The 27,677-nt window shown below is 40.9% G+C and overlaps 1 long non-coding RNA gene and 1 other non-coding gene across 6 annotated transcripts; both read left to right on the plus strand.

Moving 5' to 3' along the window:
* The first annotated feature begins 5,828 nt into the window (after positions 1 to 5,828).
* LOC108962641 (uncharacterized) lies at positions 5,829 to 27,575 on the plus strand. 5 transcript variants are annotated; one of them, XR_003945689.2, is made up of 7 exons: positions 5,829 to 5,898; positions 7,546 to 7,595; positions 8,053 to 8,122; positions 8,696 to 8,773; positions 10,259 to 10,313; positions 10,912 to 21,501; positions 25,024 to 26,278. It is a non-coding gene; the product is annotated as an uncharacterized LOC108962641 (long non-coding RNA). The 5 variants fall into 5 exon arrangements; XR_007777101.1 differs by having other exon boundaries at positions 5,867 to 6,012; XR_003945688.2 differs by lacking the exons at positions 5,829 to 5,898; positions 7,546 to 7,595 and adding exons at positions 5,932 to 6,012; positions 26,796 to 27,575 and having other exon boundaries at positions 25,024 to 25,206.
* LOC115485022 (small nucleolar RNA SNORD50) lies at positions 10,657 to 10,726 on the plus strand. The gene has a single exon (XR_003945767.1). It is a non-coding gene; the product is annotated as a small nucleolar RNA SNORD50 (small nucleolar RNA).
* Positions 27,576 to 27,677: the final 102 nt, after the last annotated feature.

Consider the following 27,677-nt stretch of genomic DNA (forward strand, 5'->3'; position numbering starts at 1 on the left):
GAAGATAAACAGAAAACACTGTCTTGAAGGCAAAAAATCACCATTCAAGGCTTGTAAAAGGGCAATAGGGAACTTACATTACATGTCAGAGTAACACTGTGTAGTCATCAAAACTATCAATATATACCTATTCAAATTCATGAATCTGACCCACGAGGAAGCTTGTTCAGAGAAAATTAGGCCATGTAATTGCATTCATTTTTTGCTCCTGCGTTCTGTGTGAAAAATTTGGGGAAATTCCCTGCACCACATCACTTTTGAGGCTTTCATGAGGGAAGCTGCTTCCAACTTCCTGAAGATGCTGCAGTTTCAATATGACCAAATGATGCTTTAGAGGAAGCTAGCGAAACACAAACTTCTAATTGTGGTGTGTTATCTCTTCCTTGAAATTGCTCTGGTGCTAAAGAAGGAAAAGTAGCAAACAGAATTATAATGTTTTGAACAGGTTCTACATAAATCCAGAAAAATAAACCCCACTAAGCCTCACATCTATTCCAGGGAAATAAGCAAAAATCTCATTATAAAAAGTAGAATTTGTGTGTATCTAGATAATTATGATCTGTAAGGCAATGGTCAGAACCCTTGGTAAACTCACATCACACTTATCATGAAGATAAATTGATCTAGAGCATAGGTTCCCTAAAGCCTCCTAGCAAATGATTTTAAGCAAACTAAGCAGACACGCAATAAAAGGTAAAAGACAGGCAACAGAAGGTAGAAGCAAATGGTTAATTTTCACAGTGGAAGAAGATCACCACAGGAATCTGCATGACCTACACTGGTGAAAATACTGAATTATCTAAAATTTGTGGTATGCAGAGGGGTAAGAAAAAAAAAAAAACTAGTAATCATTTATTTATTGCTGATACAAAAGTAGCTGCAAGAGCTTAAAAAGGCTGAGTGAGTACAACAACAAGACATGAAATTCAACACAGATCAATATAAAGCCCTGCTTACCAAGGAAAGCAAACACAACAGCAAATGCAAAACAATGGGCTCCGGCCTTTATTTCTCTGATGTGAGATCCCAGAGTTGTGACAGACAGCTCTGTGGAAATGTCAGCTCCATGCACAGAGCCAGCCAAAAAAAACCATCAGAGTTTAAGAAGTGCTAAGTACCAAAAAAAGAAAGCAGAGAACATCATGGTACCTCTGCATAAGTCCGTGTCATACCTGCTTCCTGAACAGACTCTATAGTCTGGGAGGCCCATCTCAAAAAGAAAGCAAAAGAAGTTGAAAGCAGATCAGCGAGAGTGCAGTCAAAGGTAGGAACTGATTCCTCTATGAGGAAAGATTAAATAAATGAGGTTTCTTCAGCCTGAAGAAGAGACGGGGGGGTGGGTGCTCAATGAGGGGATGACTGTGGAGGGAAGGATTACCCACTCCTTCTTCTAAAACCATGCAAAAAGTAAATAGAAAGCAGATACAAAGCAAACTAAAGGAGATGCGTTTTCCTGTAACACGAATTAAGCTCTGGTATTCCTTGTCATTGTAATTGGGGATGCTAAAATTTTATAAGGTTCTGGGAAAGACTGGACAAATTGATGGGCAGGAAATTAATGGAGGATTATTACATTCTCATGCACACAAAAATAATAACCCTCTAGGAGGTTTCCAAGCTTTATATTCCCAGAGGCTGGACAAATACTCGGGGAAGGATGTGCTTGCTCCATCCCTACTCCCCTCCCTAGGCATTTACTTTGGGCTACATTTGGGAGCTCAACACTAGTCGGTGGTGGGGGTTGGCAGACCTTTGATCTGACCCTGTACAGCTGTTCTAATGTTTTTATGATGTCATTTACTATTTGAAAAAAATTAAAAATACTTGCCTTTCTGTGACACTGAAGTGACTAAAAAATCAGAGAGACCTGAGAAGTTTAAATAAAAAATTCTGGTATCTTCAAAACACTAAAAACAGAGTCACATTCATAAGCTAAATTGTTTCCCAACTCAAATATTTTACGATACATAATGTGAAATATGGCAAAGTCAGCTTAGGAGTTTGCAATGAGTACTATCTGTTCTGAAAAGGAAGAAATTAAAGCTACGTACAACAGACTTCCTGCTGGGAAGGTGAGAGGGAAGGGAACTCAGCATCCCAAAGGATGCACTGGTACAAACCCCAAACCAAACCAAGAGACATGAGTCATCAAAACTACAACATGATTGGAGAAAATCCAGGAAGCCAGACCTAAAAGAGGAACAGAAAGGAAGTGGGGGAGAGAGAGAAATAAAGAGAAAGAACAAGAAAGAAATAATATAAGACAAGAAAAGAGAACTTTGAGAGCGTTGCCTTGACCTGAAAAGCAATGGAGGTAGTCACACAACCAGACTTCCAGACTGACATACATTTGTGTGGGCGAACACAGGAGTCAGTCCAGCACATCCCCATTATCTCATAACCAGCATTTCCTTCTGCCAGTGCTGACACTGTGCATGAATGTGAAGCCTGTGGTAAACTAAATTCAGAAGCAACTCATCTATAAACTAACACTTTATGGCAAGCAGGGTTATGGTTCAGACTGGTCTTAGGATCTCCCCAGAGAGTGGCAATCTCTCCCCAGAGAGGATCAGTTCTTGCTCTACATCTTGCACATCATCCAGACAGCTGGGATATGGATTAAATATGTGGGAGCCTGAAGGAGGGGAAGAAATGCAAAAGAAGGAACCCTACTTTGAAAAATAACCTATGTTTGTGGTGTACCTCTTTACTTTGGTTTGGTTAACTTTTTTCAGACTTGTAATTGTTGCTTACCTACAGTAAAGCTGTGATTCACTTGACCCACAAGCTTGCCCAGTGCTAGCAGCCTTGGGTGATGCTGAGAAATATGAGACACATTTCTTTGGGGATAAAAGGTTTGCAAAGCAGTGCATTCAGGCTCTGCTAGTAAACCTGTACCCTCCAATCTAACAGAGAGATGAGGAGCTTCCTCTGCCAAGTTCCAAAGCCAGGGTGCAGTAGCCCTGCACAGTGTGAGGCGCCCCACACTGGGTGCTCAGCCATGTTTCACCTGCAAAGCTCACACTACAGAGCAGCACCCTGCAGCCCTGGACAGCCCTCAGCCACCTCAGTATTTGCAGGCTTTTTATTATCAAATGCAAACTAAAATTGTACTCCTCTATACTTATTGTAATGTAGTTTGGGCTTAATTGTGGTTTTTCCCCAAAAAGAAATTCCAGTGTTTGAGCAACTAGCATGCAGTAAAAGCCCTTGACAGGCACTGGTAGAAATATGGAATTATTTAGCACTTAGTAAAGGAATGGTAAGGAGCTGCCTTCTTTCTTTAGGGCTAATTGAGTAGTGATTAATGGCTTGGATTACTTCACTTGTCTTTAACCTGATGTTACTAAGAAAAGGCAGCTCAACATTTTCTGTGCCATGCGGGAAACATCAGTTTTGAGGCCTTTTGAATAGGTCAGATGGAAAGACAACAACAGCATAAATTGCTTGCTTGTCTGTGCCCAGTTTGGGCTGCTGAGCACTCTCTGAAGCACTAGCAGCTCTTCCCTGATGCCTAGAGCTTCTCACCCTCACTCCTGCAGAAACAGCTGCTGAAACAGCTGTGGTGGGAGGCACTCAGAGAAAAAGGCAGCATTGCAGACCTCTCTCCTCATGCCTGTACAGCAGAAAAGGGGCCAACTGCAGCTCACACAAGATTTCAGACAGGTAAAATGGGATGTATAAGAAGAAAAGCAGAGAGAAGAGTGTCATCTGCTGCCATGTACTGCAGAACAAAACTTGTTTAAAATTGGTCAGCTATTTAGTCTTCCTTGTAGTATAAATCTCAATAATTTTAGAAATAAAATTGCCAAGTATTTTCTCACCTTACAACTCACTATTCTAGATTTCCCTTACCTGTTTCCAACAGTTAAACCCTCCAAAAATAGTCCATATGTGGAACACTGGTTTTTGTCATGTTGCTAATAACTCATCAAAAATCCAAACTTTTTTTCCCCCAGCTTTTCTTCATCCTTCCTTGTTTTTCCCTTATTTCCTCAATTAATTTAATTGCTATATTAAACCTTTCAATAAGCAGGCAGACAAAAAAAACCCCACTATTTATAAACAGCTAGTGAGACCCTCCATAGCTGAGAATTTAGGATGTGGTTTCCCATCAGTTTAAACATCATTTAGGCTGTAGTGCTCCTGCCATCCCCACTGTAGCCCAGGCACCTTTCACTAAGACTTTCTTTCACTAACTCTTCCACAGCAGCACAGGAGGCAGATTTAGATGGAGACTAAGTCACTTTACAAGGTGTAGCTATACAATTTCCAGTGGCTAAATTGTGGTGGAATAGGGTGAATCCTAAAATGGTTTGGGCTGAAAGGAACATTAAAGATAATCCAGAAATAACAAATAAACACCCCCTGCCAAGTCTTCCACTAGACCAGGCTGCTTGCAGCCCCATCCAGCTGGCCTTGAACACTTCCAGGGATAGGGCATCCACAGCTTCTCTAGGTAATCTCTCCCAGTGTCCCACCACTTTCACAGTACAGAAGTTCTTCCTAAAGTCCACTACTAGGTTCATTGTGGAACAATATCCTTAGACTATATGTGAAGAGTGAAAAACTGCAGAAAGCTCAATTTTTTGCCAGCTGTTGATAAGAGGAGATTTTTCAGCTCTTACAACTTGTAATGTTATACAGGGATATAGTATCACATGCTACTTCCAAAAAAAGTAGAAATGGGTGTGCCTGTGGTTAATGTTTCAGAAACATCTAATTAGGGTCGAAGGAAAGTTGAGGCATCAAAGCATAGCTTCACAAGGTTAACCAGTTGGGTGCCTCAGGGAACAGGAACAGAACTTAGATATAAGAAACAGGTATTGACTCTGGGGGCAGCAGGGAAGCTGCCTGGTGGAAAAGGACCTGGGGGTGTTGGTGGCTGAACATGAGCCAGCTGTGCCCAGGTGGTCAGGAAGGCCAATGGCTCCTGGCCTGGATCAGCAATAGTGTGGCCAGCAGGAACAGGGCAGGGATTGTCCCCTGTACTCTGCAATGGTGAGGCCACACCTCAAGGGCTGGGTCCAGTTCTATAAGAAGGACCCCTCACTATAAGAAGGACAAGAGTCCAGAGAAGGGCAACAAAGCTGCTGAAGGGTCTGGAGCACAAGTCCAGTGCGGAGTGATTGAGAGAGCTGGGGGTGTTTAGCCAGAAGAAAAGGAGACTCAGAGGTGAGTGACCTTCTCACTCCAGGTGGGGGCTGGCAGCAGCATAAGAGGACACAGTCAGCCATAAGCTGTGCCAGGGGAGGTTTAAGCTAGACATTAGCAGGAAATTCTTCACAGAAAGGATGATTAGACATTGGAATGAGCTGCCCCAGGGAGGTGGTGGAGTCACCAACCCTGGAGGTGTTTAAGGAGAGACTGGATGTGGCATTTAGTGCCATGGCCTGGTTGACGTGATGGTGTTCGGTCACAGGTTGGATTCGATGATCTCAGGTCCTTTCCAACCTTAATGATGCTGTGATTCTTCGGGAAACACGTTCTTTAAGTTTGGGAGGTGGAGCTGCACCAGGTATATTCCTGCCCTCCCTTTAGAAACTCGCATAGAGCCGTTCAGCGTTATACACATGAAACCTGTGACGCAAAGCCAGCGAACAGCACCGCGCCCGGCGGAACGGCGGCCGGGCCCGCTCGTTCCCTCACAGCGAGGCGGGAGCGCGCGCCGGCCCCTCAGCGTCCGGCCCGCGCGGACAGCACGTCAGCGCCTGCCCCTGCACACACCCGCGAGCCAAGCGCGCTCCCGGGCCAGCTCCGCGCGGCGTCTCCGCCCCTCGGCCCGCGCGGCAGGGGGCGTGACCAGCTTCGTTCCCACCCCGCCGCCTACATATAAAGGTGGTGCGCGTTTTGCACACCCCCTTTTTCCCAGCGGAGCGCCTACGATGCCCGCGCACGGTAAGGAGCGCGGGATGCGAGGTCTGCCGCTGCCCCGGCGGGGAGGGGGGATGGCCTCTTCCTTTCGCTTGGACGTTGGGCCTGTCTCGTACTGCTTGAGGCTGGAGCCGGCAGGTGAGGCTCTCTCCCTTGGAGGCGCGAATAGAGCCAGGTGAAAGGCGATCGTAATCCAGCTATGGGACCGCAGCCGCCCGTGCACGGTGCCCCGCTGAGAGCCGTGGAGGGGCGAGGGGACTTAGAGGAGACTACCTATATCAGCATGCCCTGCGGGGGGCATTCTGCCGGAAGCCGCATTCCGAGGCGCGGGGCAGGCTGGGAGCGGTAGGCGGCCGTGACCCACGTGGCGCCGCCGGCTCTGCGCCATTTTGATCCCCACCCTGTCGGCCGGGCGCCGTGCGGGGCCGCCTCCCTGACGTGCCTTCAGCTGCGGCAGCCCCTGGCACCGTGCGACAGCCTTCAGACCTCTGGGCTCGTGCGTTAAACGCTGATAAGGCAGAACCACCTTATCCATGTGGCAGGGGGTTGGTGCACATGCTTGTGTTACCCGTACATCTTATTGGTGGGTCCAGCCACCGGCATCATGCTCCACAGCAGAAGGCTTATAAAAGCACTGTGCAATCCACATAGCGTCGCAACGAAAAAGACTCAAAACACTTGGGTGATACCTGATGCAAATCATAAGATCGTGTTCTAGCTAACTATGTTTTTATATTTTTAAGACAATTACATCGCATAATAAAGATTTCTTATAAAAGTAAATCACCACCATCCTAAAGTACTGACAGAAGCCTATTGTGTGCTTAAGATGCCTTTTTGTCCCCTCTATGAGATGGTGATGTCATTGAACCCATAGGACTTCAAAAAGAGTGGGAAATACCATTAAATATATATCTACAATTCCAGGCTCTTACCTGCGAGCAAAGATTAGGATGTGGGTGGATTTAGGTAGGAAGTTGTCAGGTGCATTCATTTTGTGTTTAATTAGCTGTCTAACAGTCTGAGTCACAAATTGGGTTACTGAACAGTAAATTTTTGGAACTTAAACTGAATAATCAAGAGTTACTAATGGTTTATTACACTCAGTAAGCGTAAAGTTTATTGCATGCAAGAAGTGGAAGCTTAACTTCAAGCTTTCTATAGCTTTTGTGATAGGAAACAAAATGTGTGATAGGTTACCTTTCATGGCTCAATGCATTTTTTAGGTCTGTAGTGTAGAATGAGATACTTTAAATAAGCGTATTCAAGTGATAATGTATTGTCACGCATTTCTTGAACTGCTTGAGTTGGTGGATTTTGATAATTGCTGCATGGTTAAAACAATTCTCTAAACCAACTTAAATCAGTACTTCAAAGTGATTAAAACCTTTCCTTGAAAGGTCTTTAGACTGAGGTGCAACAGGCCGTACATGCAGTTATTTCCACAATGCTTTTCATCTGTGATTTCATGTGGGTGTAACTTAAAACTCCTTTGTTGCTTAAAACTGCATTTCTTGCTGCTTTTCTCCTGCAAGCTTGTGATTTAATACTTAGCATGCTGCTTCCAGAGATTGTGTTGATGATTATTGCCTCATAATGTGTGTGACTTACTGGCCTGGTAATATGAGTGTGCTGATTGCAAATTGTAAGGCTGTCCATGTTTGTTTTTAGGTGTGATGGAGAGGTGGTTTTCAGTGGTGCCAAGTACGTTGTACATTAAGGTAACAGCTCTGGAATTTTTAATGTTGCTCTAGAAGTGCATTTTTATTTTTGACTAAGTCAATAAATACTTGTGTTTCATAACTTGGTTTCTGTATTTTCTGTCTATCAAAGTATGGGAAGTGCCAGGGAGTTGTTAATTTTGTATGACTACTGAATAGGACAAAAAGAAAAAATTATATTGCATTTTCATAACTGCCATCAAAGTGATAAGTAATTATTGAATAATTTTTGGATTTGGTGCTCTTTGACTTGAAGTCAGTCTGTAGTTCAGTTCTTAGTTGGACTTACTTTGCTTAAAAATTTTACCTGTTCCTGAAGACTATTAAATTGTATGAAAATTTTAGTTTTTTAGTGCTTGGTGATTGTTTCTGACATAGTAACATGAGAGATAATGCTAGACCACAGCAAGAGATGTTTTCTAGTTTAAAAAATAATTTTGCTTATTTTTAATTTTAGCACCTGATGGAAGGACCATCGCAAGTAGAAGAATACTTGGTACAGACAAGTGGATTTTCCTGAAAAACGTGTATGTTCTAAATGATCAGTGGGGATTAATGAACAATAAATTGATTAGAAAAAGATAGGATTAAATTAGTAGTTATGTCAAAGATGCCCAAAATTACTAATACCTTATTAAAGGTATCAGTAATTTTGGGCATCTTTGACATGGTCTAGAACTGTGTGGGCTGGAGGGTTTGGGAATACGTGTTTGTGTTGGAGGAGCTGGTACAATGCCTGTCCTGAAGAGTTCATACTAAATTTTAAGTTAACTCAGTATAGTTTCTAATTGTGAATTTGCACTTAATTCGGAAATAAGTATGAAACAGTGTTTAGTCAAAGAGAGCAGGACATCTGGATGCTTATTAATATGAATAAGCAAATGTCCCCATATTTTTAAAAAAATGTGTATTCACTTCTTTAATGTATAGTTGTTATCCTCACTACTTTAAAAGAAAGAACAAACTCCAGGATCTGCATTCATTTAAATTTTACTCAAATGCTTATAACAAGTTGTTACTAAAGTAGAAATTGGTCTTACTGGCTTATGTTATATTATACATAAACTTGTTGTAATTTGAGATTTTACTCAAATTTCTAGAGTGGCATGAACAATTTCTAGTAATGGCAATGTGACGTCCTGAAGAAAGATTTCCTCACAACAGGAAATGAAACAGAGGTAATATTTGATTAAAAAGCAGCCATTTTTTGTTAATAATAATTTATTCCCTTTTTAGGACATTGCTGGTGAAAGAGGTGAAGGTTGTCTTGTGGAATTTATCAGTGTATGAGTGGTGGTACAGTTCCTGTTTCTGATACTTGTGGATAATGGTGTATCCTGCTAAAACAGCCAAACCTGGTACATTGATGAGCAACTTCATGAGATCAAACCACTTAGGATTGTTCAATCATAAATCATCTGAGTTGGTGTAGTTAATGCTGTTGCTGTGTACAAGTGAGGTGCCAGCATGCACCAGGCTGTGAATAAGAATGTTGGTGCGTTATTTAAACCCACCTCAGGTCTGTGTTGACACAAATAAGTACTGTTAAAGAAGCTTGTGTCTTTTAAGAGCAGAGAGGAGGAAGTGTTAGACTGCAAGTATTCTGCCTTATAGTGGGTAAATAACAAGCATTAGTTAGGTGTGGTTAAGAAGTGTTGGTGGTGTTAGAAACCTAGTGGTGATGTTTGCACTTATACTCTTGAGGCTGTTAATTTAGAGCTCACTCAGATGTGAGCATTTAGGTAAAGTCAAGTTAAGACAAAGGTGGAATTTGGTGGTCTGTTTCAGCCCCAGAGATGAATTCACAAGGGCTGGTATAATGTACTTTAAGCAGGCAAAAAAAAAAAAAAAAAACCTCACAAATGCTTACTGTGCTTTAAGAAGAATAGCAGTGGTTTCTCCAAGAACTTCATCCCCACCTAAGTATCTGAACTTAGTATTTTTCAATGGAATTTGCTTTCCTGCACTGGTGTTTAAGTCCACAGTCTGGTTTTAGTTTAAAAGTTAAAACATAGGGAGGGAAACTTCTCATTTTCCTGTGTTGCTCCACATCTATAACTTCATTCTACTCCTTATTCAAGAAAGGTACCTTTAAATACTTTGTTAGCTATCAGTACTTTCTTTAGGACAACATGCTTTGTTCTAGCATGTGAAGTTAAAATGGATGAGTGAAACTTACAGGCAATGCTGCCTGTAAGATGCTGTATTGTTTAAACAGGCACTATTGCAAGTAGAAAAGAGAATGACTTCCATGGCCAACCTAGAGAAAAGTTGGAAGTACCAAACCTTGTTAGTGTTATGTCTTTGCACAGCTGCTTGAATGCTGTGTTTGAATAGGTGTGAATTCCAGTAAATATTATTTTTGATCCTGATAGGCAAATCGCCAGTATCAGATATCCTGATAATCAAGTGTAATTCCCCCTTCCTATCATAGTTCATACCCTTGTTAAGCAATAGCTGGGCAAGAGAAGCAAAACAAATCTTACTGTGACATGACTACATTTCTGATTAAGTGTTCACAGAACTTGCAGCATGCTGATACTAATGCAGCAGCACATGTTAAATAAAACAATTTGGTCTGTACGAGAGGCTAAATAGATGGCAAGTTGTATTTTGAGTAATGAAATAAAATTTCTCTGAAGTAATACATGTCTTTTTTACAGGAAAACAAGTGTTTTATAGAAAACAAGTAGGAGCAAGTGCTTTTGGCTTATTCAGGTATGCATCTGAGTCTTCTAAACATTTTCTGGTTCTAAGTCTAAAGTAACTGTGTTTACAGTTCAAATCTTTTTACATTGTGGTAGCTATGACCATAATTGATCAATTGATTTGGTAAGTCATAGTTGGCATTTACAAAACCCTTGTTCCCTGAGACAAAGTGAGCTGATAGCTGCTGTGCCTGACCTTGGTTAGCTTTCAAACCTACGTAAAAAGTTTTAAATAAATGTACATTATTACTGAAATATAAAAAATGTTAGAGATTGCTTAGCTTCTGTATTACAATCAGAAACCTTACAGAATATTTCCTACTGAGTTTTTTGTTCATGTACTGCTTTTGTCTCATCTGTGATGATCCTATCCCGAACCTGAATTCCTGTTGATAAACTTTATACGGATCCGGAATCTGAGATGAGACCAAAATACTTTAATCTTTCTGGGAAGTATTAGTCTTTGTGGGTTTGGGTTTTTTGTTGGTTTCTTTTTGTTTTTTCAGAATTAGCAACATGTTGATACGAACTGTTGTGTGCTTATGTGCAAATTGGAATTTCTACCTTGAATGAACCATTTTTACTTAGATCTTGTTCTCCTTTTTCAGTCATGAATTGGAGTGCTTTGTCAGAACTGCCTGACAAATGTGGATGATGTAACCAGAAGGAAGTGTAACACCTGAAGACATATTGTGGCTTGAAATGGGATGCCATGCTTTTAAAAGCCTGCTAAAACAGCTGCCATTTTGTTCAGTACTCTCACTGCATATTTAAAATGTCGTCCTTCCAGAATACTGAACTGACTCCTGTAGGAAGTGTAGCAGTAATATTAGGGAAAGGAGTACATGAAAACCTTTTGGTTTTTTAACCTTTTAAAAAACCGTATGTGTACACAGTCTTGCAGATACTACAGATCTGTGATAACTAAGGAGTGGAGCTCACAGGCAGGCCCTATAAAGGCAGGGTGAAAGCAAAGAAAAAAACAATGTCTACATCTTGCATCACTGTATCTAGTAGTGGAGTGAGGAGTTGGGGTTTTATAGACTGCCTTTTCAGCAGGATAAGACTAATATCACAACAGTGGAACTGCTCTTTGAGGAATACACTGGCACAACAGTACTTGCTTGCTCTCTGGGGCAATGAGGTTCTGTGGGAAAAGAGTTACATACATGGGAACTTGGGCTTTTGTCTTGGTATGAAAAGACAGGACAGGTGACTGCTAAGGAACGCAAGAGCCTCCCTTGAAATGGGAAATGTAAACCTCTTCTCTCCAAATTATGATTTTGAAATTAGGGCCTCTCGGGCAAAGATACGGGAGTAAGAATAACAGTTCTTTATTTGGAATAATAAAAGAAAAAATAAAAATTCAGTAATACAAAACAACACAAACTCAGTCAGAATACGACCTCTCACCCTGTTGGTCAGAGTGTTGGTAACAGTCCTAATTAAATGGTGGCTGCAGTTCTGGAGTGACATCTGTGATGCTGTTCGAGCAGTAGTCCTCTGGAAGGCTGTAGTTTTCCTCTGAAGGTCCAGTGATGGTGTAGATAGGCCTGACCTTTCTCTGGGAATCCAATGGAGAAGAAGGGTGCTCTGAAAATCCAATGGGAGAAGGCTGACTGTGGTGTTCTGAATCTTAGATTATATCCAGGTAGGAATGCTTGGGCCCTCCCCCTGGGCAGAACATCTCAAAATGGGATGATGTAATTTTATCAATCATGCAGTGAGACTCAAAGGCTTTTTGACAGAAGATGCCTTCCTGGAGGGAGGATCCCTTGTGGAAGAGATAAAGAAAACTGCCCAGTTAACAAAAGATAACAGCCCTATCTCTTAACAGATGGCAAATCGAATACACACCCCCAGCTACATCTTGCAACTTAAGACAGCTTTTAACAGTCACTTAAAAGAGCTGGTGCTGTAATCACAGTAACACCATATTTGCTGTATTCAGCAAGCTGTCCCACAGAGGAATGAAGGATCATAAATTGGTCATCAACTACATTTAAAGACAACTCATGGTGTACATAAGGTAAAATTAGCATTAAGCATCACTTTCAAGCCTTATTGTCAGGAATTCTTTATAACAGCAGAAGCATGACAGTAGCATCTTTTAAAATTCATAGACCTGCTATTACTCAATCATTTTGAAATCTCCAAAATACATAAAACAACCCTATAGTTCATGGTGTTTACCTGTTCATCAGTGATAAATTCCATGAAAAGTCCAGTTTTCTGTCAAAGTACTATGAAGTATAAACACTACTAGGAACAGCACATAAAGCACATATCTTTGATGTTGGAAATATCAAAAATAATTACACTACTGAAGTGGATGCTAAGGATCTGACTGAACTCCAGGAGTGCATTGGCTCACTGAGCATCTCCTATGGTTTGCTTATTAAGCAGTGGCCAGCTACTTTGGCTAAAGGCTGCTCATTTTGAGCAAGGAATGGTAAATCAGTCTATTGAATATCAAGATCTGCAGAAATGAGCTAAAAGATAGCTTTGTCTTCATTGCTTTCAACAATACTTATTTCTGTTAACAAATGTTACTGAGAATGGTGTGTTTTTTGATGTGCCATGTTTTGTACATGCTTTTAAATAAAGATAAGGCTGTTAAAGTCATGGCTGTTGCATGTCAGCTGAGGATCACACCCACGGTGTTCCTTGACTGCTTGTACTTCTCGAGCTATGGAGGCAATGTAGCCGTGTGCTGACTGGTGCAGCATGTACTGGGCACACAAAGCTTCAAGTTCTGCTTGAGTGACTCCAGGACAAAAACTGCTGACTGCGTACTGAAGAAGTCAGAAGGTAAGGTTATTCTCAACCTTGTGCCCTCTGCAAATGTACAAGTGGGTGCTGTTAACCGTATTTAATAGAGCTGCTTGGCTGGTTAAGTAGAAGTTTTCAGTCCTAGCTAGGTCAGTCTCTTCTGGATGTTAAGATGTCAAAGAGACATGGTTGACAGAATAGCAGGATTTGGTAAGTACTTTAAATATTTAAGGCAGATATGACTTGATTACAGGATCAGATGAGTGGCATGTGGTTTTGAGAAAAGTACCACCTTTATCCTTGAGGCTGATGTTAAACCAGAATGTTAACCTTTACAGAGAATGCTATATGTAGGTGCAGTAAAGCTGGTGAAAGTGAGTTTATCTTGTGATGTTTGGGATGACATAGAAGACTAAAGGTTCGTGGTTGTGGGTGGCAGTTCAGGTACCCAAAGTACTTCATGACAGTCTTGCTCCGTATGTTCTAAAACATTTGTTGTGGATGGTCTGGAGGTAGGATTGACAGCAACAGCTAAAGAAATAAAGTTACGTCATATCAGTGTGGTGGAGGTGTGTCTCAATGTTGAATCGTGAAAAAGATTGGCCTCTGAGCATATAAAAAAAAAGTAGCTGTGGCCAATGGTAAGGCATATTGAATACTGAGCTATAGAACTTAAGGAATGATCCTATACTTCCGAGCTACTGAAAATAGGTAGCCAATTAAAAAATGTGTATTAGTAGTATAGGGAGTCGTGTTTACAAAAGTGCATTACTGTTTTAACCCTGACATGTTCCAGAGGATCTGGTTTATAAGACCAATGAAGATTATGTAGGAAGGTCATGTTTGTAAATTTAACATGGAAAAGATTACTTTTGTGCCTTGTGGGAGTGGGTTACTGTGTTTTCAAACCTTCAAACCATTTGTCGATTTAGTTCTGGTAAATTTTCTGGAGTGATGTTCAGTACAAGTGAGATAAAGAGATGTAGTCTTGGAGAGTAACTGTGTGACACATTTGGAATATGTGGCATGGGATTTCTCTGCAAAAGCGTTTCATGAAACTTCAGGTTTACAAAACAGATTATTAAATTCAAAGCTTTAAGATTGTGCAGTAAACAGCATGAAAGCATTTTGCTGCTTTTGTGCTTTAGTCCAGTGAAGTCTTGCACTAGCCATCATTAGTGGGGAGCTAGAAGTGTCACATGGCTGTTGGGCTGTGGTCCAAGAAATCAGTGGTTAAACAAACTGTTCTGGAATGTTGCCATTTATTGGTCTTAGTAACTGGGCAAAACCAGCAGAGGCTTAGTAATTAAATGAATGTTGAGCTTACAAGCAAGAAAAGTACCTTGCAACCACATGGAATATTCGAGAGTAGCTCTGCTAAATGCTTTGCTACTACTGAAGTAACAAGGTCCTTATTAAGGTGGGAGGTTTTGTCTTGCTGAAGAACTTGTCTTACTAGTGAAGGCTGTGATCTATAATCAAGAGTTGCAAGTGGGTGAAACTAAGCTAGCAATGGTTATCTTGCCACAGCACCCACACTGCTATGTGACTGCCAGTGCTGGTGTGAGACCTGCTTGAAGTAGCAGATTCCAGTGAACAGGAATTTCAGAATAAGCTGTGCTGTCTGGCTGCCATCCTGTAGAGGAGTGTGTGACTGTGGGTGCAACTATATGGTGTGCTGGTGTTGGGGTTCCTACCATCTTTCCTGCAGGAAAGCTCTTAACTGTATACATTTGCCATACAAAGTTTGGGGTATCTGTTCTGCCAATTAAAAATCAGTATCGAAATGAGCTGATAAAAGCATTCCATGGGTCATTCAACCATGGACACAGCAAAACCAACAAGTGTTTGACTTTACCCAAGGAAAGGCATTCTATATACCAGAGTGTTCAGTCCTAAATTTGGTAGCTTTTCTTCACATTCCCTTCCTTTGTCCAGAGGACAATCTTTGAGCTATCATCTGGAGTATGAATGAATTTACCAGAAAAATAGTAATTTCAGATGAGTGGAGTACACATGGAGGCTTATTATGCTATGTAAATGCATGTCTGATGATGTGCATTCTTTATTTTTTGGTGTTACAGCTGGTTTTATGAGCATTTTTGGTTGTCTGCCCTTGTATTTCACTCAGGGGATGTAAACTGGAAAAGTACAGTTAGAATGATGAATTCTACTTCCTCTCAAACATCATGTGGCTTTTTAGTTGATAGTCCAGTTGAGCTATCAGGGCTATGAAGACAGTACTTCTCTGCCATTGTCTCAAACTTCCTGCAGGCTCCGGAGGACAAAGTGGTGTTTGATGCTCAGAAGAATGGCTGTATTGAGTGGGACAAAGTCTGCCTCGTTCAGTATTCTGTCTGAGGATGACCAGTATAAGGAACAGAAGTATACAGAGCTTTTCCAGCAGTTTTCTTGGGAATCTTCTGAGATTTTAATTTGTGTTTGAATACTACTTTGCAATTATGACCTATCTCCATTTAAAAATATTTGAAACATCAATGATATGTGGGCTGTAAAATAGACATAGTGAGTATGTTAATAAGTGTAGGGAGGGGGCTGAAGTAAAAGCTTTTTTTTTCCCCTTTCTGGAGCTGATGTCACTTTTGATTCTCATGTTACTGAAAACAGTGGTAAGTGAAGCTCAGTGAGGGCCCCTGTGCAAGGACAGCCTTGCTGTTTAATAGAGCTGTGTTGGGCAGGAAAACTTGAAGTACTCATGTGTGCCCCTACCCCTGAGCTGTACTTCAGGCTTCTCACCAGACCAAAAAGCACTCTTTTTCTCTGAAACTGGAGTTCTCCCTAACTGAAGGAGCACTCTCCCAGCATCCATGGAACTAGTTTTATCGTGTCAGGTGAAGAATGATTAGTATCTGTCCCAAAATGAAGTTCCTTTTTTTTTTATGGAAAGAAAGAGATGGACTGTAATATAACAAATGCTTAGACTTTCCAATCAACTTACCAACTTCAAAGTAAAGGTATTTTTAAATAGTTTTAAGATCACTGAAGAAGAATATACAGCTATTGCTATATCTAGGTTTCATCTTACCTTGACAAAATAGGAAATAATTTGCTCTAGGCTTACCTTGGTTTCTTTCAGAGTCAGGACTATTTCAGATACTAGGGTCCTGTGAAAAACATTTGAGACTTAAACTCTTGTGTGTCTCAAGGTTTAAGCCCAGCCAGTAACTGACTACTGCATCCCACCTGCCCTCGTAGGATGGACAGGAGAATATGAGGAAAGGTAAAAGCAATGGACTGAAAGGGGAACAGAATTGAAATTAAACATAATAATTTTACCATAAAGGAAGACAACAAAAAGAAACTCCAAGGTAAACAAGTGATGATACACAATACAATTGCTGATCACCTGCTAACAGACCCAGCCTGGGTGATGGATCCATGCTTCCTGGTCAGCTTCCCCCACTTTATGTACTGGGCATGACATGCTAGTATAGAATATCCTCTTGGCCAGTTTGGGTTAACTGTCCTGGCCTTGCTCCCTCACGGCTTCTTGAGCCCCTCCTGACTTGCAGAGACTTCTGGTTGTTGCTAAGTAGTGCTACCCCAACATCAAACCATTATTAACTATTCTCATACTTAATCTAAACCACAGCACTAAGAAGTACCAGCTACTAAGAAGAAGACTAATCCAGCTGGAACCATGATGGTCTGTTAGCTCTGTCTAGTAGTTAGGTCATTTTCTGCAGCAAAAAATACAAGCGACGTTGCTGTCTTTTGTTTCATGCACTCCACCAGAAAGTACAATATTGAAACAAGGTGAGGGGCAGTTCTTACTGTGATTGTGACTTCATAACTGAAACAGTTCATGGTATGATTATTCATTCCATAGAATATTCGAATAAGCATTTTCTGAAAGTAGTTGGATTATGTAGTTTCTGATTCTGAACATTTTATTAAACTGCCTATTTGCTACTGCAAACAGAAAGAGAAGTTTGGTTTGTGGGAATTAGTGCTTCTTTCCCTCTTCCTGTTCCACAGATTATAAACCACACAATATAAAAAAATGTAACGGCAGGAACAGGAGTTACCTCTAAAACATCTTGAAATTGCAATTTATAATAGATACTATTTCAGTGCTGAGTGTTTCCTCAAAAAATCTGCATGGCAGGGAAGAGTGTCTAGGCTTTTGAAAGTGTTTCTGAAGTAGTACTCTTACACTTGTCTGAACTGGCTTGTCTTCATTTACATGTACTTCAACTTAATTTCTGTTGCTAGTGAGAAGCTGTTCAGTGTAGTTTCTGCTAATTTGACATCCAGGATGTAAGGCTGCTGGAAACCTTTTTTCCATTTAAAAAGATCTTAATATGGTGATCCTTTGGCAGGGATTGACTGCAAGGTGTTCTGTCGTGGTTTTCCCGTGTTCTTAAATGCTATGAGAAGATGTCAGGAAATTCCATGAGTACTTTCTCCTGAGAGTATTATATAGTTTCTAGTTTTATAATTGCAAAAGTAATACTGAACAATTGTAGCTACTGCTTGTTTATTTTCTATAAAAGTGCAGTCCCTTTATTGAGCCATGGTGGAAATGTGAAAATCCAGAGCTTTTACCTTACAAATATGATTTGTTAGGAGCTGCAGATGTGAAGAGACCTGTGGTGTAAGGACCATTTGCTTTCTGATGGCTATTGCCTGACAGCACTAACTTTTAAGGGAAAATAGCCACTTAGCTTTGGTTTTTGGTCGAAGAAACTTGACAGTGACCAGGATGATTCACTATAATAAAACTCTCTCACCTACCTGTAAGAGAAGAAGAGGAATTCTGTTATTCTGAGGTAGTGCTCCTGGAGGTGCTCTGTCTCTTTGTTTTATCTGCTGTTTTTTCCTAAGGGCTACTTGGAGTTCTCTAGTGGTGATTTTTTTCTTTTGAGGTGAGACTAGGATATCCTAAAGTATTGTTGACTATTAACTAGTAAAATGCATTTAAAATGAGGTAGGAAGTATGCATATTTGGTCTTTCCTGAAGTTACATCTTTTATAGAAATCTTGAACTTCTACAGATAATCTTCTCTATCTCCCACCATAAAATTTCTTACACTGGGCCAAGGTTGGGACCTTGTTGTCCAAAACTTTTATATTGCACTCAGTTTTGCCCCAGTCTCTTCAAGATACTATTCCTCCTCTTCTATACTAGTCTTGTATTGCTTGCCTTTTAACAGTTATGTATTAAACATAAACCACAAAAATTCTGTAAGACTACTGCATAAGCATTCAGTATTAATCCCAGAAGGGCTGTAAGAATATATGAAACTTCTGTGAAGGGAAAAAAAGAAAGATCTCTGGGACTCGAGGATATAGTAACAAAATAGAAATTTGTGATGAGTTTTAAAACAAGACCAGCTCCAACAGTTGATGTAATTTGACAGCTGTGATTTGCTCTTCAGAAATCAGAGACAGAGCTTGCAAATAAGTCACTTATGAGGTAAATTGCAGATCTATCAGCAAGGACAGCTAGCAGGGCTTCAGATTGTTTTAGATATGGAAGGGAAATACTTCTTTCTCTACTTCTCTGTTCTCACTGAGCTATCTGCTGGAAAGTTTCAGGCTATAAAAGTAGGTGTTAGGAAAAAAAGTGGAAGGTGAGTATTATTTTAAATAAAAACCTTTTTCTACTCACAATTAATGTAATAGGGCTAAAACTCAACTGTACTTTGTATAGAATTCTCCAAAAAGCCATGACCATTTTTCAGTAATATCTGTTTTGTAGAAATAGGCTTGGTTGAACTTGCTCTTCTCTCCTTGATTATTTTCAAGTTTGGCTGGGAAACAGGCACCTCAAATTCATTAAAAAGGCAGAAATTAACGTCTGTGAAGATGACAGCCTTTTCTATAGCAGCAGCAAAAAGGACTATCAGCAGAATTGGCATCTGGCCCTGGAAGCAAAACATTCTGAGCTTCTGCTAAAGCTTCCAAAAGAAGCATGAAAATGAGATTTTAGAAAATTCTTGGGCTGTCTTGATTTCATATGCAGTCTAATCCTACTGCTCAACTTTGGTGATTAAAATAAATAATATAGAAAATATTGTCTTGGGCCAAGAAACAGAAAGTTATGAAGTATTTCTTTTCTGTGGTTCACTGAGGTAGTCTCCCCTTTTGCTGGGATTTAACCTCAACATGAACTTGGTCATTGTTGGAGTGCATAGACTCACTGCTTGCTAAGACATCTGACTAGCACTTGGGATGGCAGAGGCTCAGAGGAAAAGCTGATGTGTTACCAGCACTACTGTTACCCTAAGGATGGAAGAAATAGAAGAAACCATTTGTGTCACCTGGCTGAGCTATAGAAAACAGGTGAACTTCTAGGCTGGGAATGTCTCATGTTCAGGGTTCATTGTGTTGGTTTTTGTTTTGGTGTAGAATGGGGGTTTTTGTGTATAGCTTACAAAAGTTTCTACTTTAACAGCCTTCCCTTCTTAATTCTGGTTCTAATTTTTTTCCATTGTGCACTGAGACTGGAGGAGTTTGAAATCTTTTCAGACTAAAAAAATTATTCTGCACTTTCCTCACTGCCTCTTTTGGCTGCAGCAGGTCTGTATCAATACTGTTGATCTGAAATTTGTTAAGAGTTTTTATGCATCAAGTTTACTAACCAGGACTGTTTAAAGGGATTAAAATAAAAGTTGGTACTAAATTACAAACCTTTGCTTTTTAGTGTCATAAGATCATCTCTTGGGTAAGAATTATTTTATAATTTTTCTTATGAGACACATAAGATGTGGATATGGCAGTAAAATCTAAAAATGCCTGACCTGGAAGGGTGTGAAAGAATTTAGAAACTTCTACAGTTAACTGTCATCAGTTATTTTAACTGTTTTTTTTTATGGACATGCTCACTCAGCTATTTTTATTGATTCTGCTGAATCTAACTAAGAATGGATGTATTGGCAGTAAAAATGCATATTCTCACACAGTTGCATTGTCTCCTCTTGCTGCTCAGTAGGTGCCTCCAAACACCACTCCCCATTGGTACATAACTGCAGTTGGAAAACACAAGAGCTATTAGGAGTGTTCTGATTAATTAAAATGTGGTGTCAATAAACAAGTTCACAGATGTATTAGCCAGGTATTTACCCAGTCATAAATGTATTATTTTTTAAATTGATCTTAATACATTTAAGCTTTCAAAATGAAACTTCCCTGTAAATATTCTTACTGCTATTTAAAATCTAAACTTTAAAAAAGAAAAAAACAACCTTTTTTGGTTTTTTTACAGGATCAAAACTAACTGAAATTTTTTTAAAAGCAGGTTAAAAGCATAATATTCTTTATCTGTCCCCTGCAGATCACAGAATAACAATATATATTTTTTCTAGTTACCAGTTGCTGTGAAAAATTAAAGATCTAAACCTGTGCTTCTAAAGATCTAAACCTGTGCTTCTAGCAGCACAGTACAGCTGCATTAGTTGTACCATATTAAATTACAAATTTGTTCAGGTTTGAGCACGGGTTATGTTGCCTGCACTGCCCTGTGCAAAACTATGAAGAGATTCCTGCTTAAGGCTGCACAAACTGGAAAGGGAAAACTTATACACATGTGTTGAAGCTCTATTTTAGGTTAAGATCTAATTCTAGTATCACTCAAGGCCCATGTAGAAGTCAAGAGCAGATCCTCCAAAAGAAGATTATTGAAAAACAGCAAGCACAGCCTGAGGTACTGATAAGAGTCAGAGTTCTTTATCCCTGTGCTCTGGTCTGATGTTTGTGCTGTAAATGAGAATTCCCATAGGGCAGCATTCTCCAGGTATCTTTAAGAAATAAAATAAAAAATCATTTGTACACAAAAGGTTGTATGATCTGCTCTTGGGATCTGCAGAAATGCTGCATTTTGGTAGTCACTTCTGCCTTGCACCTGGTAAGGATCATAAAAGTGTGTGTGCGTGAGCTTGTTCTATTCTTACAAGGACCATGAGACACAAGGTTATTTGGGCTCACCCATCCTTGAAAGGATTTTTAGGTTCTTTGGTTACATGCTAAGTAGCCTAGAACGCTTGACCTGGAAGCTGTGTGTTGCAGCTGCTGCATCAGACACTTTCCTGAGTAATCAGCCATGGAATTACTGGCCAACTAAAACGGCCTGGGACATAAGCCCAATTTCTGGCTACTGATCATCCATACCATAAAGGGTTAATGCACTCTGACAGCTAAAGCCTGGGCAGCAGTTTAATATTTGGGCATGGTTTAAAAGTTAAGGTGGATGAGAGCTTAGCTGTGGGATTGCAAGCTGTGCTCTCCATATTTGCCTTACAGCTGGAGAACAGCCCATGACCTGTCCCATCAGCTGCGTGCCTGTGGCCATTGTGTCTGTGGTTTGCTGTGCTCTCCCCTCCTGGGAAAGATGCCCAGAGCTGGAGAAGAACATTCTGTGACCTAGTGACATGCTGTCTGCCTTTGGAGATGGGCTTAGTGCAGTAAGTAACTTACACGGGGCTAAGTGGATCGCAAAGGTCTCTTTCCTTCAGCTGGCTTTTACTAGGGTGCCAAGTACTGGCATCCTTACGGCTGCTAGGCAGTGCAGGGATGTAAGGGCCAGGCTGGATGTGTGTCTGGGGTGAAGGAAGGGCTAAATACAGCAGTAAGTTCTCTATTGACACTTTCATTTGTGGCTGTATTCAGTGAGTTGCAGCTTCAGCACTTGGCTACCTCACACTGCGCAAGTGGACAGGACAGCACCATTGTCCTGAGATGACTCGAAGATGTTTTGAAGATGGATGCAGATGAGGAATGCTCTCTGCAGTTTTCTTGCATGAGTCCTTCTCATATGGCAGAATGCACTGGGACATGGAGGAAACTTCTTCATCCAACCTTTCCATGCTATTTTGAGGAAAATAGGGCAGTATATGGGGTAACTCTCCTGTCACTTCTTTGCTGAATATCTTGTCTCTTTCCATGGAGCTTTGCCAGCCACTGACCTAATGGTAGTATTCCACTAAGAGCTTTAAAGCATCAGATGCTTAGGATAACAGGAATAGAAAAGGCAGCAGTTGTGTCCTAACTCTCGCCCTTTACCCACAGCAATAGTAAAGCAATATTTTTTGGTCAGATTGGGAAGCCTTTTTCCATAGTTTCCTCACCCTTGAAAAACTTGTGGGTTATTTGTATAGGAAGCTTATGATTTATAGGTCTATAGTGGAAAGAGGAATATGTGATTAAAGGAGATCTGGAGGAACATTTACATGTGTGCTTTTCCAGGAAGTGGAAAGGATTTGGGAAGAAAGGAACAGATTAGTGATTGCATGTTCTGCTTGCTGCAATGACAAGGTATTTCAATTGTTAGACTGAAGAGCAGAATATTCAGTTTCCAGTAGTGGATGTTGACTAATAGAAAAATACAAAGATAGGGCAAGCATATATACAATAGTACGTTCTGGTATGCTCTCCCAGTTTATGCAATTCCTCCACTAATTTCCGTTGCAAAATTTCAATTGGGGTGATATCTCTATCTCTGCATTTAGCAATTTTAGATGGGTGTTTCTTGCATTAATTATTTTGGGGATTTATGGAAATACCTACAGCTTCATGTGCCAATGCATTCCCTCAGCTTTAGCTGCATGTGTGTAAAAGTAGGGGTTTTTGTTTGGCTATCTGCCTGTTTGATTTAATGTTTCCTGGTTCTGCTGGAAGAACGAGTGAGCAGTTATTTTCTAGTTTTCCCATGCCACTTCTGACTTGTAGGCCTGCATTAGTTTTCCTCATCTGTCTTATCTGTACTGAAGGTATAGGTTCTGAATGTCTTAGCACTGCTTTTTTGCCAGTAAGCCTGTGGCATTTGTAGTTCTTTTTTGCAAGGCTGGGCCTGTTTTCTGAGTGACAATAGTCAGTTTGGGATGGCTTTCAGCTGGTATTTCCACAATACATGTGGAAGTGACATCACTGTCTTCTGAGCATGCAAAAGTAGAGTGCTCTCCTCCTCCAGTCCTCTTTCAATACTTGCACGTTAGCCTACAGCATACTGCGAATACATTGAATTCTACAGTGATTGCTCTGAACCCTCAGCTGGAAAACAACTGTTAAAACCTTCTAATTTAAGTTAGGAAAAAACCTAAAGGTATTAACAGAATGTGAACTAAACTATCTTCTGCTGCTTCTCTTGCATCTCTTACAAAGTCAGCTCTGGAGTGGTTTTTCTGGAGGTGGATGTACCTGTGTGTTTGGGGATGATGTTGACTGAGAAGAGGCAAAACCAGCGACTGATACTGCAAAAAAGACTTATAGATACTTTACAAAAAACCAGCAGTTTGATACCCTTTCTTTCACTGGCAGTGTTGCTATAGCAGACATAAAACAAATCTGAGAGAAGAATTTAACACCTTCAGTCTATACATAAAATTCAACTGCAGAAAAATTCCTGGAGAAGCCTCACTCTTCCTCATTGTCAGGCTTGTTCTCTGCCTGCAATTATCTGGGCAAATATTTAGCAGAATGCAGGTGATTTCAACCTCAAAAGCCTTGAAATGCATTGTGTCAAGTCTGTAGGATCAGACCCCTCTTCCATCTTGCAAGACTAGAAGAATTAAAAATTAGTTAAAATTTACTTACTTTGAGTTTTTTACTGGGTGGGTGGGGGGGGGAGGGGTAAAGAAGCATCAAATCATGGATAGAACTGGATCCAGGGTAAAGAACTGTATCACAGAATCTGTCTGCTCCAGCAGGCCCACCGCATGCTCAGGTCCATGTCCAGACAGGTTTTGGATGTCTTGGAGGATGGAGACTCTACAACCTCTTGGGCAACTGATGGCAACTGCCTGGTTACTCTAGCAGTGAAAAAGTGTTTCCTGATGTTCAGAGTATTTCAGTTTGTGCCCATTGCCTCTGGTGCTGTGAATCATACTGGATTTGCAAATGCTTTGTTTGCTCCTTTTGTTTTCCTGACTTAGAAGAAGTGGAGTGTTTGAAGAATCAGCAGGATCAAAGTTAGAACTTTAGAAATAGTTTAAATATAAGGGGGATTAACCTCGATTTTAAGACGTGCTACCCTGCCTAGATTTGAAAAAGTTTGAATATGCACAAAGGATATAACTGGAAAGAATGTTAAAAGAAAATATTACCATTAGTTATGTTAGTAAAGTTTCTTTGCTGAAATCATATGACAATTTTAGATGGTAAGCTGCTTTTTATAGCATGGAAGGACTCTCAAATCTACATATTAAAGACTAAGACAGTCATATATGAAAAGTATTTTTTCTGAAGGAAGTTTCATATATGTGATTCATCTCCTTTTCATTAGTTTCTGACTGGCATTTTTATCCTAAGAGACACAGGCCTTGCATTTCATAATGCAACCTATCTTTTAAGACAGAGAATTTGACTGATAAAAGGAAAAAAAAAAGCACAAACTTTTAATTACACCAGTCTTTCCCCAAATAGCTTTATTTTACCAAGGATCTCTCACAGCAAATAGGCCACTACCCAGCTGTGCACTACATTGAAAAAAATACAGACAGCAATCCTTTCCTGAAGTATCTTTATAATATATAGATTTATTAATAACTTGTCAGCCTTACCGACCAGGCTAAGGGCAGGGAATGACTTGAAAAGCACACTGCTGAGAAACCCCAAGAGTGGCTCATTAATTTCAGAATTCTGCTGTGGCAGACACAGCACAAGGGGCTTGTTTTGTTATTATGAGTGATGACATTTGCTACATGACCAGAGTGATCCACCCTCTAGGGCTGTAGCTGGTGCATTTCATAGCTCAAGTACAGTGAATTCTACAGACAAACCTAAATTTCTAATGAGTACATGCTTTGGAAAGGTAAAGCATCATAGAAACTGAAGGTAAGATTCCTGTTGAGTTTCCTAGATTTTTTTGTTCATTGTTTAGGATATGATTGTTGAACTGTATATAAGTAGCTCCAAAACAAAAAATAGTCTCTTAGTCTATCTGTCAAATTAAATTTATTTTTTGCTGCTTTATCTGTGCTACTCTGTAGTTGGTCTTCTTGTACTCATTGGTTTTACATGGATGTGCTGGGAGGAACGGAAGTCCAGATGTGGCCTCAGTGTGGTTCTGCAATGACTATAACTGGAACAGAAGCAGGCAGGGTTTTTACATACCAGGAAAATTTAGGAATCAACACAACTTTCCTTGTGGTGAGAAGCTGTCAAACTTCCAGGTATGTGCAGAGAAGCTCCTCATGGAAATCTAAGTCACCAAGTAAGTACATGCAAGTGTTCTTGGCAAGAGTATTTTTTTAATCAATGTTTTACATGATTAAAAATCATGATTAAAACATCCCCACTGGTTTCATGTATCTTCTCACAGAATTCAGAATATTCTGAATTGGAAGGGACCCACAAGGATCATTGAGTCTGACTCTTAAGTGAATAGCCCATGCAGGGATTAAATTCCTGACTTGGTCTCATTAGCACAATGCTCTACCCAATTGAGCTAATCTCAGGGTTTTCCTGGGCATGCCACTTTTGGCTTTGATATTAGGGCTAATAATGGGGCTTTATTTGGAGGAATTGTGTGTCAGACTCTGTGCTTCCTGCTTTCTATGTAAAATTTCAAAGGATCAAATAACTGCAACTCTGGGTCAGCTGTGATTTTAAGTAAGGGTGCAAATCTGTTCACTCCGTTATTCCTAGTCTTTTTATTGGTTTTGCTTCCATTTTATGGAGGAAAAAGTTAAATGCATAAAAAAGTTTTCCTCTAAAAATGGGCCTGAAAGCAGGACTTAGTTTCTCAGGAGTTTGCCACCTACAGTTAGTCAGATTGACTGGCTGAGAATTAAAATAAAACACAAGAAGTTCCACCTCAACATGAAGAATAATTTCTTTACACTGAGGGTGGCAGAGCACTGGAACAGGCTGCCCAGGGTGTTCATGGATTTCCCTCTCTGGAGAATTCCAAACCCACCTGGGCATGTTCCTGAGTAACCTGCTCTAAGCGACCCAGCTCCTGGCAGGGGAGTTGGACTGGATAATCTCCAGAGGTCCCTTGCAAACGTAATGGTTCTGTGATTTTTCATTAGTTCCAGAGAACAAGTGCATTTATGAAATTCAGGTAATATTCTGGACCACATCTGTACTATAAACATAACACTGAAAAACCTTCTATAAACAACATGCTTTGGTGCAAATCCTCCAAAACTGGAAAAATTGGAAATGTGAAAAAATGCTCCCCAGGGGTGCTTTTGAGAATATTCACTGCCCAGCTGACAGCTATGTTCTTGGAAAAAGTTATTAACGTTTGAAAGGAAAAAAGAATATGTATTTTTATAAATATAAAATATATTATATTTATAAATATATAATTAAATTCATTAAATTATAAATATATAATTTTATAAATTTTATATATTTTTATAAATATATAAACATAAAGGATATGTTTAAAAATACCACTAAGGTTTCCACTAGAAAAGTTAGCTTTTGTTTTCCTTTTTTTTTTTTTCAGGTTTCATTTTTGTAAAGGTGGGGCAAAATCAGAATAAAAATTACCTTTTATCAAATTTTTGAATTAAAAATTAGCTAGGCTATTTGATAGTGTACATCTGCCTTGTATTTGTTGCTATTTCAGACAAATATGAGTGGTCCAGCTTTTAAGGAAGTCTTATTGCATCGAATACTTGAAGAGATCTCTTTTTTTTTTCCTTGTATCACTGAATACCAGCTGTATGTTTCACATATACGCTAGCATGTGAGCGTTTGTTGACAGTGAACTAACCCTGTAATTGTCTGTGCTTGCTCCACTGCACAGGTTCAAGTGTTTTTAAAGTACTGGAGATATGCTGGAAGTATTCAGCCAGGCTGAGGGGCAGCAGGCGCTGCTCAACTTGTGGCTGAGCTGCCTCTGGGGAAGTGAGTAATACTGTATGCGCCTTCCTGCCTCCATTCTGCTGTCTTTATCTGGACACACAACTCTGGCAGAGATCAGTAGGTTGGTCTCCAAGTTTCTCGTGCGGGGTGTGCAAGCGCGACATGCTCAGAACCGGGATTTTGAAGTGTACGCTCTAGCAAGGAACCCGCCTCTGACAGCGCTGTGCAGGCAGACCCGCATTCCACTGGGGCCATCAGGAGAAAGTTAAATCACCGCCGAGGGTGCGCTCCAAGCGTGGCTGCCGGGCAAAGGCCCCGTTCCTGGGCCCGTTCTGCGGAATTCCGGTGCTGGAGCTGCGTGGCGCCCCAGCCCGTGCTGCGTCCAGTGGCTTCCCTCCGCCGACCCCCGCCCCCGGGCCCCGGTCGATGCCGCCACGCCGCGCAGTGCCTGAGGGAAACTCCCGTTCCCCTTGGTCAAACTCTACCTCCGCCCGGCGGCTCTGGCGGGGCGGGCAGTCCGAGGGGCCGGCGCTGAGCGCGAGGCGCCCCTCTGGGCAGGGGAGAGGCGCCTCCCGTCTCCAGTGCGGGAACGCCGAGCGCCGCCGGGCTCGCCTGGCCGGCAGCCACACAAAGCGTGGCTCTCCCCTCCCTTTGTCTGCGTGGCTTTGTCTTCTCCGTCCCCTCCCCGCCGCGGGCCGGGACTTTCTCCCCAGCCACCACCCCCTCCCGCGGCCCCCGCCGTTCTCCCCTTTTTGTGCCACCTGCGCGCCGTGGGAACGGCCGCTCGCCCAATCCCGGTCCGGCCGCGGCCGCTCCGCCAGCG

The sequence above is a fragment of the Serinus canaria genome, chromosome 3, assembly GCF_022539315.1.
Source record: "Serinus canaria isolate serCan28SL12 chromosome 3, serCan2020, whole genome shotgun sequence".
Taxonomy (NCBI): Eukaryota; Metazoa; Chordata; class Aves; order Passeriformes; family Fringillidae; genus Serinus; species Serinus canaria.